We start from the raw sequence: 16,370 nt of genomic DNA, 5'->3' as shown, positions 1-16,370 counted from the left end.
AGGTGCGAAACCCGAAAAATTGACTATTTTATGGTGTGTATGGTGTATTTAAACACATAAATATTTTCTACAAGATTTTTAAGTCGGCGCGGGCTGCCAAGTATATTTAGTAAACTATTATTAATTAATTAAGTACAATTTTAATTTTTAATTTAACCTAAATTAAACCTCCAGCTGTATTAGAACCTATTGGTTTAGCGATGGCAAGAGACCTAATGGTATGACGCTCATACCTTGGAGGCTTGGAAGGTCACTTCTGTGGGATGCAATTTGTGTTGATACCCTAGCTGCATCACACATCCAGGCCACCTCGTCAATGGTAGGTGCGGCTGCTTCCAGTGCCGAGCAGGCCAAGAGGCGTAAATATGAAAACCTGGAAAGCAGCTTCATTTTTGTGCCTTTTGGAGTAGAGACTTTGGGACCGTGGGGTCAAGAGCCCTTTGCAAAGAATTATCGAAAAGGGTTATCGAGTCTTCCGGTGATCCTAGAGCGGGCAGTTACCTTGGCCAACGTATAAGTTTGGCCATCCAAAGGGGCAATGCTGCCAGCATCGTAGGAACTGTGCCTCGCTGCGGTGGTTTCGCGGACGTTTTAGATTTTATTTTAGGTTTGTTATATTCGGTAATTAATATATTTTTAATTTTACTAATAATAATGTATAATTAATTGGTTGTTTGATTTAAAAATGAATTAATTCGAGGGCACCAGATCACGCGGAATTTCGCACATGAGATGGGCTGACCAAATAAAGCCTTACATGAGTATGCAAGAAAGGCAGCCAGTGGCGTGCATAGAAAGTATGCACAGGATATGCAGATGATATAAAATGAAGAAAACCTCCAGTACGAGTTATAAATACTTAAGGGTAGGCTTTTTATTACTCTTACAATGCCTATCCTTAAGTTTTTAATAACTCGTAGAGGGTATCTCTATGCACGCCACTGAAGGCAGCTGCCAGAGAGGAGTGGCGACGAATAGTCAAGCGTGCCACAACACTTAAGTGACGACAACGACCGCTCTGACAAGAGCTAACCGACTGAGAAGAAGAGAATTGGTGGTGGTTACATTTAAGGACCAGGAAGGTTACCTTATAGTAGAAGGACCGTTAGCCACGTTTTGAAATGAATTCATCAACTTGTTAAGAGCTTAAAAAAGAACATTTATTAACCCATTACTGACCCAATACAGGCACGGGTCTCGCAGAATGAGAAGGTCACCCTTCTCAGGCCGTAGTGCGATGAATACGCAAAAGAACCCCGTGCTCTCACGTATAGGTCTATCGAGGGACGCACAGAGTTTTTAGTGGATGCAAATCCCACATAACTACTCCGTTCCCCCAACGGAGTGGGCTGCGTCAGGCATTTTCTCTGAATTAAAAATAAAGGATAGAGGCCGTAGTCAGAGTTCTTTATTTTCCTCTTAATTCGACAGATTCCCCGATCGCGATCTCAATTAATATTATAGGTTGAAATTGTTCAAAACGGAAATAGCTGCCAAAAACATTCGAAGACATTTTCGTTGATGTGTATAATATAATATCGCTTTTACGCTTGTCAACAACTATATTTTTCAGACAATTAATTTTTGGTACTCGTAAACTTTATTTTATTATAAAAATAAACTTTTTGTCGCTAATAATAACTATGAGTTGTATGTGAGCGAAATAAAATGTATCTAATGTTGTTAGATAAATAATTAAAATATACTATATAAACGACTATTATTTATTTTCATTTCTCCATCAAATCAAATCAAAAAGACTGCATCAACACTTACCACAATGTTATATTGCATCAAGGTGTTATAGTCTTGGCTAACCTTCGGCCGTGCGGGAAAAACGCACATAGGTAATTATATTTAGTTAGGTCATAGGTTATGCCCCGTTAAATGTGGAAGGGCTTGGGTCTGTTGCCCGGTTGATAAAGTCGGTTTTTTATTTCTTTAGGAAATCCTACTAGAAGTTTTTGAGATATATAAATATCAGATTTTAGGTTTCGTGCTTTTAGTTTCTTAATTTTGTCACGTCGGTTGCCAACGTCCATACTATGTTGAATACACCGGTTCTCGTCCGATCACCGAAGTTAAGCAACATCGGGCGCGGTCAGTACTTGGATGGGTGACCGCCTGGGAACACCGCGTGATGTTGGCTTTTTACTTCTCCATTACATATTTGATACTTTTGTGATCTATCTATTTTCTCTCTTTTTATGCATTTTACTTCTCTATTATTTGATTTTAATTTCTTTATACATCACTAGCATTATTTATTTTAGAATGCACTCATTCTGAAGTTTATATTCCAGGTAGTTTGTTTTCAGCAACACAAGACTCCATTACGGTTTTTTTTTTTTTACACGCCGCCATACTTAGCGGAACACAAAAAAAAGGTTTGATACCAGTAACATATATGGTTGCTGGTTAGTTTATAGGTCATTTAATTTAAAAAGAAATATTTTCAAATTGAGAAAACAGCTGAACATCACATTTTATGCAATTGTTTTAATTTTATTCAAAAACACCTTATCTGGAGCGAACTTCGAATATTTCTTCCTTCTGAGTTTGATTTAAAATTTCATTAAAATAGTGTTTTTTGTTAGTTTTTTTTAATCGCGTATCTTTCTGGAGTTGAGGACTGAATTATGCCTGACTTAGCCCCAACGGAGATTGCCAGGGCACTCGAAATGCGAAGAAATGGTCAAACCTACAGAGTGATATCCAGAGATCTTCGTCGACCAGTTTCAACGATTCATCACAGTATCCAACGGTTTAGGGAGACCGGTACTTATTTGAGAAGAGCATGACAAGGCAGAAAAAGATGTACTTCGAGTAGAGATGATCGTTTCATTCGGCTTCGTGTACGTAGGTACCCCCGTTTGACGGCCGTCCAAGCCCGACATGAGTTAGAAGCAGTGCGGGGTGTAACCGTAAGTGAGCGTACGGTACGAAGAAGGTTCGAAGAAGCTGGTTTGGGTTCATTTGTGCCTACCAAGGCTCCAAGGCTCGAGGTAAATCAATGTAGAAACAGGTTAACTTTTGCTCAGAAGTGTCCAACCGTTTGTTCGAGAAATTCAAATTCTGTATGTTCTTAGTTCTGTGGGCATCTGTAAAAAACATTAATAAGCGCGGACGAACAATACGGACAAAAGCGACACTAAAAGTTCAATATGAATCATAAATTAAAAATAGGTATCTTGCGCACTGCGGCAGTCATTTATAATAATTGATGTTGATTCCTTCGCGGCATACCCATTCGGTCTAGGTCAAGTTTAAATAATATAGATTCAATCCGCAGTAATATCTTTCAATGTATTTCACGTGGTCCGACCGACTCTGGGTGCAGGGGGAATTCTTGATTACCCATTCACCCAGTGCCTTAGGTAGGTAATCAAATTTCAAAATAAATCATGTCGATAAGTAAATTGTATCAATGTTAAACTATTTTGACTAACCATTTTATATTGAGTCAACAGATTAATATATCTTAAAACGTCAGTAGTCAGAAGTCATAAAGTATTGATTATAAAACAAAACATGCCTAAGTCCTTACAAAAATTGATGAAAACAATACACTTAGCTACTTTAGTAATGGACATAAACTAACATATATAGTTAGATTGAGATATAAATTGAGATAGTTCATGGACCGATTTTCATCAAACATAGCTAAGAGCAATACTGGCTCATTCAACTTTCAAGCAAAAAAAAAAATCAACAACACTCACACACACGCACACACACACACGCACACACACACGCGCAGATATCTTTACCGATCATAATGAAATTTACCACAGAGATAGCTTGTATTCTGGAGACGGACAAAGGATGCTTCGTATCTTAAAGCACAGTTCAAAAAACCCAATGGAGATACTAAATATATTAACTTTAAGCCCGGGCAAATAAACTTTGCCTACTGGAGTCTTAAAAACGTAAACAAAACGCGGACGAAGTTGTGGGCAAGAGCTTGTATAGTAATAATATCAGGCAATCAGTTACGACCAACCCTGAGATTGATAGAATTGTCCATTTTAACCGATCCAAATTGCAACATAAATTACAAATAATTTCCTTCCAATTATATATCTTCTACTTTGTATTCGGTGCATTATATACTACCCAGCTGTAAAAAGTGATTGAGCTAAGTGCATTGAATATTTTGAATTATCAATCAATAACTCTAAAGTTTATATAAAACGTAAGCTTACAAAAAATCCTATTATAATTTTAAGGATTACTTAAACAATAAAAAAAGCTTGGGTGTTAATTGTTCTAACTTCATAGCTTAATATAAATTTACTGTGAGATTGTGATGACAAAAAAATTACCCGCCTAAGTTTTTGGTGGGCTATTCTTAGACCAGGGCGCGTTTAGAAACCTCGTAGCTTTAGGTTTAAGTTGGCGAACGAAGTTATCACCATTCCATTACAATTATGTAAAAACTAGCTGACCCGTGCAACTTCGTCTGCACCAAATCGGTTATTACCGGAAAACCCGCATAAAATGACATTTTCTAAAAATGAAACCTACTCGTAGATAGATCGGTTTTTCGTCCCCCAAAACCCCAAGATTCCAATTATATATATACAAGAATTGCTCGTTTAAAGATATAAGATATATGTATAAACGCTTCATAAGTGCCTGCGATAGGCCTACATGAATGAAGAATTTTTGAATTTCAATGTATCTACTAGTTCGGCATTGTCTTACTTTTACAAAACAGCTGCTACGCAAAAATATGCACCCATGCAATTATCTGGAATCAATACAAGCCAAGGCAAAATTCATATTACCGAATCACATGCTGGAGGCAGCATCAGTGAATGAACTAAAATTATACGATTAAGTTGATCTAAACACATCGCCCAGCACAATTTTCTTAATATATTCCTCACATTAGCCATATAGCCACACAGTAAGCGTAGCTTGTGTTATGGGTACTAAGATGACCGACGAATACTTTTATGAATAATATAAATAAATACTTATAATATACAGATAAACACTGAAAAACATTCATGTTCATGACACATACATTTTCCAGTTGTGGAATTCGAACCCACGGCCTTTGACTCAGAAAGCAGGGTCGCTGCCCACTGCGCCAGTAGGCCATCGCCGCAATATATTTAATGTAACGGAACCGTCGAGTTATTTTTTCTATAAAAGTAATTATATTTATTAAATAAATAAAATTAAAATGTTAAATAAGTACAATGAAAATGTAAGAATAATCATTTAAGTAAAATTATGTGATTAATAAAGATGCATATAAAAGTTTCAGAAAAGACTAAAACATTATAAATGAAAACCACAGTTTTATCTGGCTGTCGGAAATTACAGCTAGTTAAACTATAGTGGTTACTGTAATTCTTTAATATTCCGGATTCATCGAATACTCATAAATAATCCCTTACAAGTCATAAAACCCGCCAATATCGCATCCCATTTTAAATGTCGGTCAATCGGCTGTGCCAACCCTGCGTGCATTCGATCAACATTGTTAATTTTAGCCAGTCTAAATCGCGATGTCAAAGATACCGTACCCGTTCCAGGCGGCCCAACCGTTTTCCAACAGTCTCTCTGTGTCAATTTCATGAGTGAAAATCCTATTATCAACTTTCCGTGTTTCGACACTGTGGTTACTGCGGTCGATTCGAAAGTGAACCGTAGATATTATAGTGCCTTATAAACAAACGGGTTTGTTGCTTCTGTTCAGTGTTTCTGTTACCCTGGTGTTTCTGCTGGATCGGTGCGGTGATTTTTTCCACAATTAAGGTAATTTTTGAGTTTAAGAATATTTATAAAATTGTTATATTCATCAAAATATGATTTTACTTTTAAAACTAATATGTATTTATACTTAGTTATGTTAAAAAAATATAACAATTACAGAAATTATTCCACGTCATTTAAGCTAATGGATGAATTTAAGCGTTTTTTTTTGTTACCATGTAAACAGTTGTGCCATAAGAGTCGACTCGAGTTTAACTGGGATTCTACCTGTAGTCTTACCTCATAAACGGGTTATCTACCCGAAAGATTTGTTGCTGTTCTTGAGATTACGGTGTTCAAATATACATAGAAACTGTTCAGCTTTAAAATATTATTAACTGAGTGATTAAGATTATTTAGTTATATCGACATGAGCTTTCGTATATAATGATTTTAAATTCTTATATTATTTAAAATATACTATGCAGTGTAATACTATACAGTTATATTGTACGTAAAATATATACATATAAAAAAAACTCGACTATCACAATATTACCGAGGTACTCTTCCGTGCACATAACTGCGATATTCAAAAATATTTTCTTATTTTATCTCCAGATCTCTAGAGTCGACAGGTGGTACTGAAAAATCAATATTAAATCTTAATATATTATGTTTTAATAAAGTAGTAAAATGGCTTTTACCATTTAATTATTACTAAAAAATATAGGTTAACTGAATAATTTAATGCCATGATAAACGCTACGTTAACTTAATAGTTTTCTGCTTTAGTAAATTCATTTTCTATTTCCCTATTGATAATATAAATGTAAAAGTGTAGGTATCTCTTTCTTTCGTGAGGGAGAGAATCCGATCTACGTATTTTTCTTCCAGAGATGGTTTGAAATTGCTGATTTTTCCCGGAAAACGCACGTCGTCAATGCGCTGCTATACGTATGGTAATTTCATCGATTTAGCTATTTCTTTAGCTTTCTTGATGAAGATGTTGATGGCATTTGATAATAAAAACAAACGTAGCGTCCTTATCTTAAAACATGCATAGATTATGTAAACTTATATATACTTATAATATTATATACTTATAATCTTTATAAATTAATCTCATAATTTTTAACTTCTATATATCTCTATATGTCTTGCGGGATAGTACGAATAATTACTTCAAAACTTTCACGTGCATTTTCTCTTATAAACTTGGTTTACGGGATCCGAGAAGTTGAGTGCTTATATTCTACTTTTTAAGTAAATAACTTTAAAAAAAAGCAAATCGATGTAGGTACGTTACTCTTGATTGATCACATTAAATCCATGAAGGATACACTTCGAGCTGGTACTAAATTAAAGATGAATTAAAATAATCTTTATATGTATATTTCTTGTGTGCGTGTGTATGTCACTGAACTCCTCCTAAACGGCTGGACCGATTTGAGTGTATTTTTCGGTATGCTTTTGGGTGGCACCCTGGACGGTTTAGATTTACAAATCAGCCCGACAGATGGCGATGGGGTCAGCTAGTAATAAAGTTAAACTGAGATGAGAATGAGAGAAAAACTGTGCCATGTGTGTAAAGATATTCAGTGCAATCCCAAAATCAATAGCCGTATTACCGAATCAAAAATGTGTGTTGTTATGTGTTGATACATCTTATTGTAAATATCACATTTTCTTATTATTTTTCTTATATATGTCCTACTAATATTATAAATGTGAAATTGTGGATGTTTGTAACTCAATAACGCAAACACGACCGAACAGATTTAAATGAAATTTGGCATGCATGTAGCCTTTGCCATGGAAAAGAAGATAGGCTACTTTTTATAACGATTCCTTAAGAAGTTCCCGAGGGAAAGTTAAAAATCGTTTACGAGCTAAGATCGCAGACAGCTTTGAAATTTGGTATGTCACATATGCTTTGGAAAAGGACATGGATTATCCATACCGATCTATCAAATAGTTCCCGTGGTAAGATTAAAAATTGTTAACTAGCGAAGCTTGAGACCCAATTCTGAAGTCCACGCAGACGAAGTCGCGGGTAGAAGCCAGTTTTATATATTTGTTCTATGGAACGTCAAAATGCAATAGATATATTAACTAAAGGGCCATGATACTGCTATAAAGTAAAGAAATAAGTTTTTCAACGTTAAATCCGCAAGCAATCTGTTATTTACAAAGCTAATAAAATGGTCCGGACAAATTCCAATCGGGAAAGAGCTCGTTCGAACTCTTTGCGATCTCGCCGAATCAATGTCCACCGTTAATCAAACTTAGTATAAGCCCCTCTACTTAAATATATCAGCATAAGTATAGAGAATCCTGAATTTTTCTTTTAAAAAATATAAAGAAGAGTCTGCATACCTTTTGGCTGCCCTGTAGGACTAGCTTGCATAATGAATAAAATACACTTTATTGTACACCAAATTAAAAAAAAACAAGACTTAAAAAAAACCATTAAAATAAAGGAGAAAAGGTACAACATGCGGCCTTATCGCTTAAAAGCGATCTCTACCAGGCAACCTACGACAGCAGCCCTTACCGTCCTGCTAGACTAAAGGCCTCTTGTAATAATCACCACGCGGGGCGGACATGTGATCGCAGACCGCAGTAGACGGTAGTAGTAGCACAGGGCACGCTGCGGCTAGTTTTCCGTTACATTCCCTTAGTCACTTCGTACGCCCACAGTAAGAGTAACAACTCTATTCTGATCTGCCGTCAATACAAGGCACGGCATGATTGTCACCAGATATTTATTACTCGTATGGTTTCTACTTTCTTCGTACGATCTTATTTCTATCGATCGATCGATATCGATCGTAATTATACGCGTTCGAGATGTGGTGCTGGAGGCGCATGTTGAGAATACCCTGGACAGCCAAGCGAACAAATGTGTCTATCCTGGCGCAGCTAGGAGTTAGTGTTCGACTTTCCTCTAGTCTAGTAAGACAGTCAATAATAGTATATTGTTACAGTAAATTTATAAATTGCGTAAATAATTAAACTTTTGATAACTATAAATTCATATTTGCCACATATTTTATTAAATTGATTAGGATCTTTACAATTATTCTAATAATTACTATTGAGTTAATAGATAGTGAACCAATTACAATTTTATTTGATTAAAAACCAATGTTCATGACATTGAGTTGGTGGGGATTTTGATATACGAGTAAATACGACTGCATTATTGATACACTTTAGTCCTGTTTGGACTCGAACGATGCAAAGATACCTCCCGGTGTTATCAATATGTAATCTATTGTATTAATTTAATTAAATTAAAAACGAAAAGAATGCATGCCTTGCTGAGGTTTGCTGCTAATTGTGAATTGCGCTGTTGCGCAATAACTGTAATTTTGACTAATAAATATATTATTATTATTTTTATAAGCATAACGCAAAAAGCGTTACGACTTGTCTAGTACATAGTCTATAACTGAAAGGCTGCAATAAAATCAACGGATAACTGAAGCCCGTAGAAGTTTTAAGCCGATAGCCAATGAAAGTTTTTTCATTTACTCGAGACAAAACTTCTGATGGTTCCGAAAACTTTTTCGACGATATCATTATCACTTTTCCTTGTATATAGGTTCTTCTTGTTTACACATACTAAAGTTGATATCAAACGATTTATTTTGTGTAATTTCTTCTTTCATTGGTCATTTATCACTCGAAATGAAACGTTAAAAAATGAAAGAATAGCATATAGCTAAAAGCATCCAGTTTTTTTTATTTTTGCCAATTTCTCAATGAAGAGGACACAACTACCATACTCCCTAACAGATTAGCTCGCTTCCATCTTACCCCCAGGTGAGATTGCAGTCAAGTGATAACATGTAATAAGTATAAAAAAAAAGCCACTGCTCTTAACGGAAACCCTAATTCTGCCACGATCTTGAAAACACTAAAGGATTTGTATTTTATAAAAAAGGATAAATCAACAATTTTAACGTATTGTTATTCACAAAAAGGATAAAACAAATATTTTCATTTAGCCAGCTTAGTCTAGGGACAGAGATTGCATGATCGTCCTTTCAAACCATGTATGTTCAACCGAGTCCCTTGGGCATAATGTGGAAACCTTGGTCTGAATAAAAACGTGATGTCTATACGTGTTGGATGTTCTACGAGATTGGATGTGTAATCACGAACCCAAGAAGTTACAATTTTCTTTTACAAAAATTTTTTACGTAAAAGTTTTCGCACGGAAAACGATCATAATATGCTTGTACAAGAAGAAAAAACTCAAGAGCGTGCGTTGATAAAAAAGTAAACAACTCAAATACAATGTATGGATAGGGCCTAACTTCCTAAGCACATGTAGATTCTCATAAAGCTGAATCTGGAGTTGTAATTACACTTTAATTGGCGGCCCTCGAGTCCTTTAATCAAAATAACGTTTCCATGTTTTCCAAAGTTAAGAAAAGCCGGTACATTTAAGAGTATTAGTAACCGCTCCCCCGGTAAAAAATTTCAAAATAAATTAAATGTACAGAAATCTTCTTGCTACAGTTTTATTATAAGTATAGATTATTCATTCATTCATTTATGTTACCATATTTCAATCATTCATTCAGACACGCATTTATTAACTAATTCATTTATTTATTTATCCATTCATTCATTTAATAATTTATAATTATCTTAAGAAAATAAGCACCACATAGCTAATATAGATATTACTATATATGTAATACTCGACGGCGGGAGGCCTTTTCAAGCTCGTGAACTGGTAAAAGTGCCCAGCGAGATGAATAAAATATGTCACGTTCCGCGTCCAGACAATGTTTCGCAGCATCCCATTATCTCGGGGTCTTTGTCCTGCCTATTACTTTTTTTGCCATATAAAACTGTAGTTTCCAGGTGGCCTAGATTTTTGCAGTTTCCTTGCTGTTTTTATTTGCATGAATGAATAGATTTATGCCATGTGGTGTTGCCAGACAGAATATAGTTGTCACTACCCCTCCTCAAACCGCGGGTGTCGTACGAGCCGACTAAGGAATTAAAATGGAGTACGGAAGCAGCATCCTCTGTGAAGCTACCATTACCATTGCCATTTAGACACCCGGTTGGCGCAGTGAGCACCGACCCTGCTTTCTGCGTCTAAGGCCGTGGGTTCGACTCCCACTGGAAAAAAATGTTTGTGTGAACTTGAATGTTTTTCATTGTCCGGGTGATTATAAGTATTTATGAATATTATATTCATAAAAAAATATTCATTAGCTATCTTAGTATATGGCGATGTGTGTATTGTCGTAGTATATTTATTTATTTATTCAAACCATCTACTATTTATACAAACCCTCCCATTGGCCCCCCCTCCCTACTGATAATAAGATATTTTTTTCTACGCTTAAAGCTATATCATTGGCAACGTGGAGCTTCTAGATATACCAACAGTGAAAGAATGAATGAATGAGTATATTTTAATTGCACACCACAAAAAGTACATAAAAAAATTAAAGTATAACATACAACGTATACAATTAGGCGGCCTTATCTCTTCATAGCGATTTATTCCAGGCAACCAATGGCGAAGATAAAAAAATACAGAACATAGTTAGGTGGTGTATATATACATATACGAATAAAATATTTAACTTACTTAAGATACAAAAAAGCGGCTTTAGCCCAGTTAGGTTCTCCGACTCCCTCTCTGGGATTCCCGTATACTGGGACGTTATTTGTATCTACTAATGATGATGACTTAAGATATTGAGAATTCCAAATTTGAAGTTCAAACAACATAACCTCTATCGAGCCTCCGTAGCACAGCGGTGAGAGATGTGGTCTCATGTGGCGGTCCAGTGTTCAAACCTCGGCAGAAGCAATTTGGAATTTGTAATTTCCAAATTTACGTTGGTCTGGTCTGGTAAGAGAGCTGTGGCTAGTCACTACCCTATCATTAAAGACGCAGGGATTTAGCATTGCTATTTTGCGTTCATACTGTTTAGGGATATAAGAGAGAGTTTAATATAAATTCCATACACTTAACAGGTTATCCCGTAACCATCTTATACTCCATCCAACGCCAACTCCATAAAGCACTGCAACAGGGTACAGGAGAAGTTATTATAACTACACGTACATTATTTATATATTATTTCTGCATGTGCGCTAATACTCAGAGAGTTGACAAAGCTGTGGGAGAAGATATCATTTCTTCCTTTATACGGGGAGAAAAAATTCTCCTGCCCATGGTTACCATACAGGTGAGATGGCAGTCAAGGTCACCCTTGTAATAGAATCAAAATTAAATAAAGTTCTTCACAGACAAAATATTCCTGACTAAATGGCAATCAACTTCACACACTGGAGATGTCTCTTAAAAAGTTCAAAGTTTGTTTTAAACGTAAGCTTATACAAAAGTCCTATTATAGTATTAAGGACTACGTAATCGATAAAAAAGCTTGGGTGTGAATTATTGCTCTAACCAGGTTGCTCTTCTAATAATTTTAAATGACATTGTGAGATGGTGATAACAAAAAAAAACACCCGGCTTTGGAACTTGGGGCTTACTCTTAGACCAGGACGCGTTTGGAACCCTCGTTGCTTTAGTTTTAAGTTTACGAATGTGGTTATCGCCATCACCTCACTGCCGTGTAATTTTTATGTACGCATCAAAAGTGCCACCTATGGGCCTACTTGAATAAAGATATTTTTGACTTTGACTTTTGACACAGTTAGCGATCGCGTGATAATGTGAGATATATTCAAAAGCACCTTTAAATAGCCGCAGCTTGAAATAGTCTATTTGAATAATTATATAAGCGTACCAATTTTGAGACTATTTCGGGTTTTAACTTAACTAAACACTACGTATAGAAGGGTTTCCAACGTGCTCGCATTAAATCCATCAACACTCACCGTTCATTCTGAACTGAAACGAAGCAGAGAATTTTGGAATATCTAATAGTACACAATATATCCTCTTTAACAGCTTATATATTCACGTAATGGCTATTTATTTTGATGTTTCCCTTGAATAAATTATTCGGAGTTTACGTGGAGATGTGAGATTATTTTTAAATATTTTATTACAGATTATCTACTTAGCGAATCAAATGTCGGAGTTCTAGTAGTTACTATGCTTTTGTGGTTTTTACAGAAACAGAAAGAACGCGGGCAACTTGTATAAAAAAGCGATAAAAAGTTATTTTTGCGAATTGCATAGGTAACATTTAATAATTAAAAAGGTTTGCGTAATTTTTAGCCGAATGCGAAAGAATGACAGTTATGTTTTTTGAGGGTCCGTATCTATTTATTGGCGCAGTAGGCAGCGACCCTGCTTCTGCGTCAAAGGTCGTGGGTTCGATTCCCACATGTGAACATGAATGTTTTTCAGTGTCTGGGTGTTTATATGATTCTTATAAGTATTTATGTATAATATCCACTAAAAAATATTTACTATCATCTTGGTAGAACACAAGCTACGCTTAATTTAGGACTTGATGGCGATGTGTGTATTGTCGAAGTATTTTTATTTATTTATTATATTTCTTCGGCACGCCCTATAGCCTAAACGGCTTGTCGTATTTTTATGTGCACAGTAATTTCATTAAGAGTTTTGATCTCAGGCAAAAATGGTTGAGCATTTTTTTTAAATAATTATAAATACTATATAACAAATATCTATTACGAATTAATTCACAAACAAGCTGTGCCTAGATTAGCGCATTAAAATACATTAATTAACTCTTCAGATGCATAATTTTTCGTTAACCTACCAACTCTTCCGCTTCATATATTTAGTATACATATACATAGATGAAATAATCTAACCCGTTTTTTTCCCGTATTAAAACGTCGTATAAAATGAGTTACGGAGTTATAAATCAAGGTTTTATGTCGGCATTTTACGGTGTAAGCGAATAACTGTTAAACTGAGCATATCGGGCGTAGATAGAGATCAAAGTTATGTTGATTGAAAAGGTTATGTTTTTTTTTTCAAATGGTTATTATAAACATTTATAAAAGTTCACTTTTCGCCATTGACATATCGCAGTTTTAGATGAATAGTGACACAATTCAAAAAAGCGTTTTTTTACCAGAGGTTCGTTAAATGAAACATATTATAGAACAGCTTTTGTTGTTGTAGTCTCTAGTGGTTAGCATGTTCCACTACGGATCACAAGGAGTGGCGCGCACAGGGTTTTTGAGGGTATCCATAAAGCAGGTACATGGCATAAAATGTGAAAATTCCCCTCTCATACGAGTTATACAAAATAATTTGGGTATGCAGTGCTTTTGTGCATGTATGAAGTGCACGCCACTGATCACAAGGTCCTAAGTTCGATGACCGAGACTAGTGATGTGACCCCGTACCACGAAGAGGACGTTAAGCAGTCTTTCCCTGTTTTTCAAACTAAAATGTGGTAATAATTATAATATGTGAAGCCCAACACCCCGAAAGGTAGCAGCAGTGTAGCTATCCTGAAGAGCCCTCTTACCTATGAGGGAGGCCTGTTCCCAGCAGTGGGACGTTAGTAGGCTGATGATGTTTGTGATTCTGTAGATGACCAGCGTACAACACGGACAGAGCAGAACATTTTTGCACAAGTTGGTATAGGAACTTACGTAGAACTTCACGTGAAAAATGTGTACAAAATAATTAATTTGGATTTAAATGAAGCAAGTCACATCTGTATAAAGCTGAAATGGGTGCCACGAGACAATAATTTTGTCTTCCAATTTTTCGTGTTATTTCTATGAGATATGAAATCCGGCAAGGTGGATGGTTTGGATGTAAAAATAACATCGCGAAATTTAATTTAAACTACGCCAACAAATGGATTTCTGTATTGATTTCTTTTATTTCATAATTTTTTTATATTTAATAAATTCAAAAGAAAATCAGAATTCATTTATTTCAAGTAGGCCTAAATTAAGCACTTTTGAAACGTCAAGTCTGTCTGTTTGTAGGGTTATAAAGTTGACAATATTTTAATTTTTAAAATATATGTATTACTGATTATTTAGTCAACACACGTTGTAATTTCATGACGAGTTTTTCATAATTGACGGCCGATTGGCGCAGTGGGCATTGACCCTGCTTTCTGAGTCAAAGGCCGTGGGTTCGATTCCCACAACTGGAAGATGTTTGTGTGATGAACAGGAATGTTTTTTCAGTGTCTGGGTGTTTATATGTATTTTATCAGTATTTATGTATATTATCCATTGAATAAATATTCATCAGTCATCTTAGTACCCATAACACAAGCTACGCTTACTTTGGGGCTAGATGGCGGTGTGTGTATTGTCGTAGTATATTTATTTATTTATTTATTATTAATCTTATATTAACTGAGCGTCTACGAAAGTGACACGAAAATAAAATACACGTGTTTTGTTATGTTCACGAATGTTCCTAATATTTAAAATCGGGCAGTGACTGAATGATCGTCCTGTGTACATTACATACAATGCATTGTCTATTATTTATGAAGTACAACTACGTCGGAATACCGAGAAGTCCGCTAATCGAGATGCCAAAACTGAAAGGTTATGCCAATATCGTAAACACATGCCAATCAAATGATAATTGTAATCATGAATAATGAAACTGCTTCCACGCTCAAGCCACACTTATCATCTTTTTCTAACTTATAAGTTTAAGATTATGATATTAGGATACCTATGTAAGTCTCCTCTTTGGAAAGAGGGATCTGAAGCTTAGATTTCTCAGAAGTTAAAGTATTGAAATGTTAGCTATACTTTCCAAGCTGTTCTCTGTAGATAAAGATAGCACTACTAAATTCAATATATTATATATATTGAGTTGTGTGAAGCGGTGATAGCTCAGTGGGTAAGACTCCAATTTCGAGGGGTCGAGTTTGAATCCCAGCACGCACTTTTCTAAGCTTTTTAACCAATTAAACATTACTTGCTTGAACGGTGAAGGAAAGCATCGTGAGGAAACCTGCATGCCTGAGAATTCTCCTCAATGTTCTCAAAGGTGTGTGGAGTCCATAAATCCGCACTGGCGTGGTGGACTATGGCATTAACCCCTTCTCATTGTGGGAAGAGACCCGTGCCCAGTAGTGGGCCGGTGATGAGTTGATGATGATGATTTTATTTTTATTTCATTCCATTACAAATCGACGGAGCCACGGCTAGACTCTCCCACTTCTAGACAAATGTCTCCCACTTCTAGACAAAAATTATATCCTTGGGTTATAGACAATCACAAATTTAACCATAATTAGCACCAAGTTCGTGGAAACGCTAAAAAACACGAGCTCTTGAATTTTTTCTTATCTTTTCTAATAACGTTTGTCGGAAGTTGAAAGTCAAACAAATTTAAATTTCCCGTCAGCCGACCGCTATTAGTGTTTTAGATGAAAAATGTTTCCAAACTGATTGCTTCGCTTTATCTGAATGACTTGACATGTGTATTTTTGTATTTATATAAAAACTAGCTTTTAACTAAATTACATTACTAAAAACACTTTATCTGTAAAAACATTGAACATAAAAGATTTGAGCATTAACTAGCCAACGAACTCAGATGTACTATGGACGGTCGAAAGGCGCAGAGGGCAGCTACCCTGCTTTTTGAGTCCAAGGCCGTGGTTTCGATTCCCACAACTGGAAAACGTTTCTGTGATGCACATTAATGTTTTTCAGTGTTATCTATATTT

General features: G+C 35.6%; 1 protein-coding gene and 1 non-coding gene across 2 annotated transcripts in view; both read left to right on the top strand.

Annotated features, from left to right (window-relative positions):
* Window positions 1-2,030: 2,030 nt before the first annotated feature.
* LOC120634682 lies at window positions 2,031-2,149 on the top strand. The gene has a single exon (XR_005659252.1). It is a non-coding gene; the product is annotated as a 5S ribosomal RNA (ribosomal RNA).
* Window positions 2,150-5,532: 3,383 nt separating this feature from the next.
* The window catches only part of LOC120634452, an 84,365-nt gene continuing 73,527 nt past the window's right edge, over window positions 5,533-16,370 (top strand). Inside the window, exon 1 of the mRNA XM_039905031.1 lies at window positions 5,533-5,772. The gene's annotated coding sequence lies outside the window, so the exon portion shown is untranslated. The remainder of the gene's footprint in view (window positions 5,773-16,370) is intronic.

This window comes from Pararge aegeria, chromosome 24, assembly GCF_905163445.1.
Source record: "Pararge aegeria chromosome 24, ilParAegt1.1, whole genome shotgun sequence".
Taxonomy (NCBI): Eukaryota; Metazoa; Arthropoda; class Insecta; order Lepidoptera; family Nymphalidae; genus Pararge; species Pararge aegeria.
The sequence above is the reverse complement of the archived record's forward strand: the minus strand, read 5'-3'. Positions and strand labels throughout refer to the sequence as shown.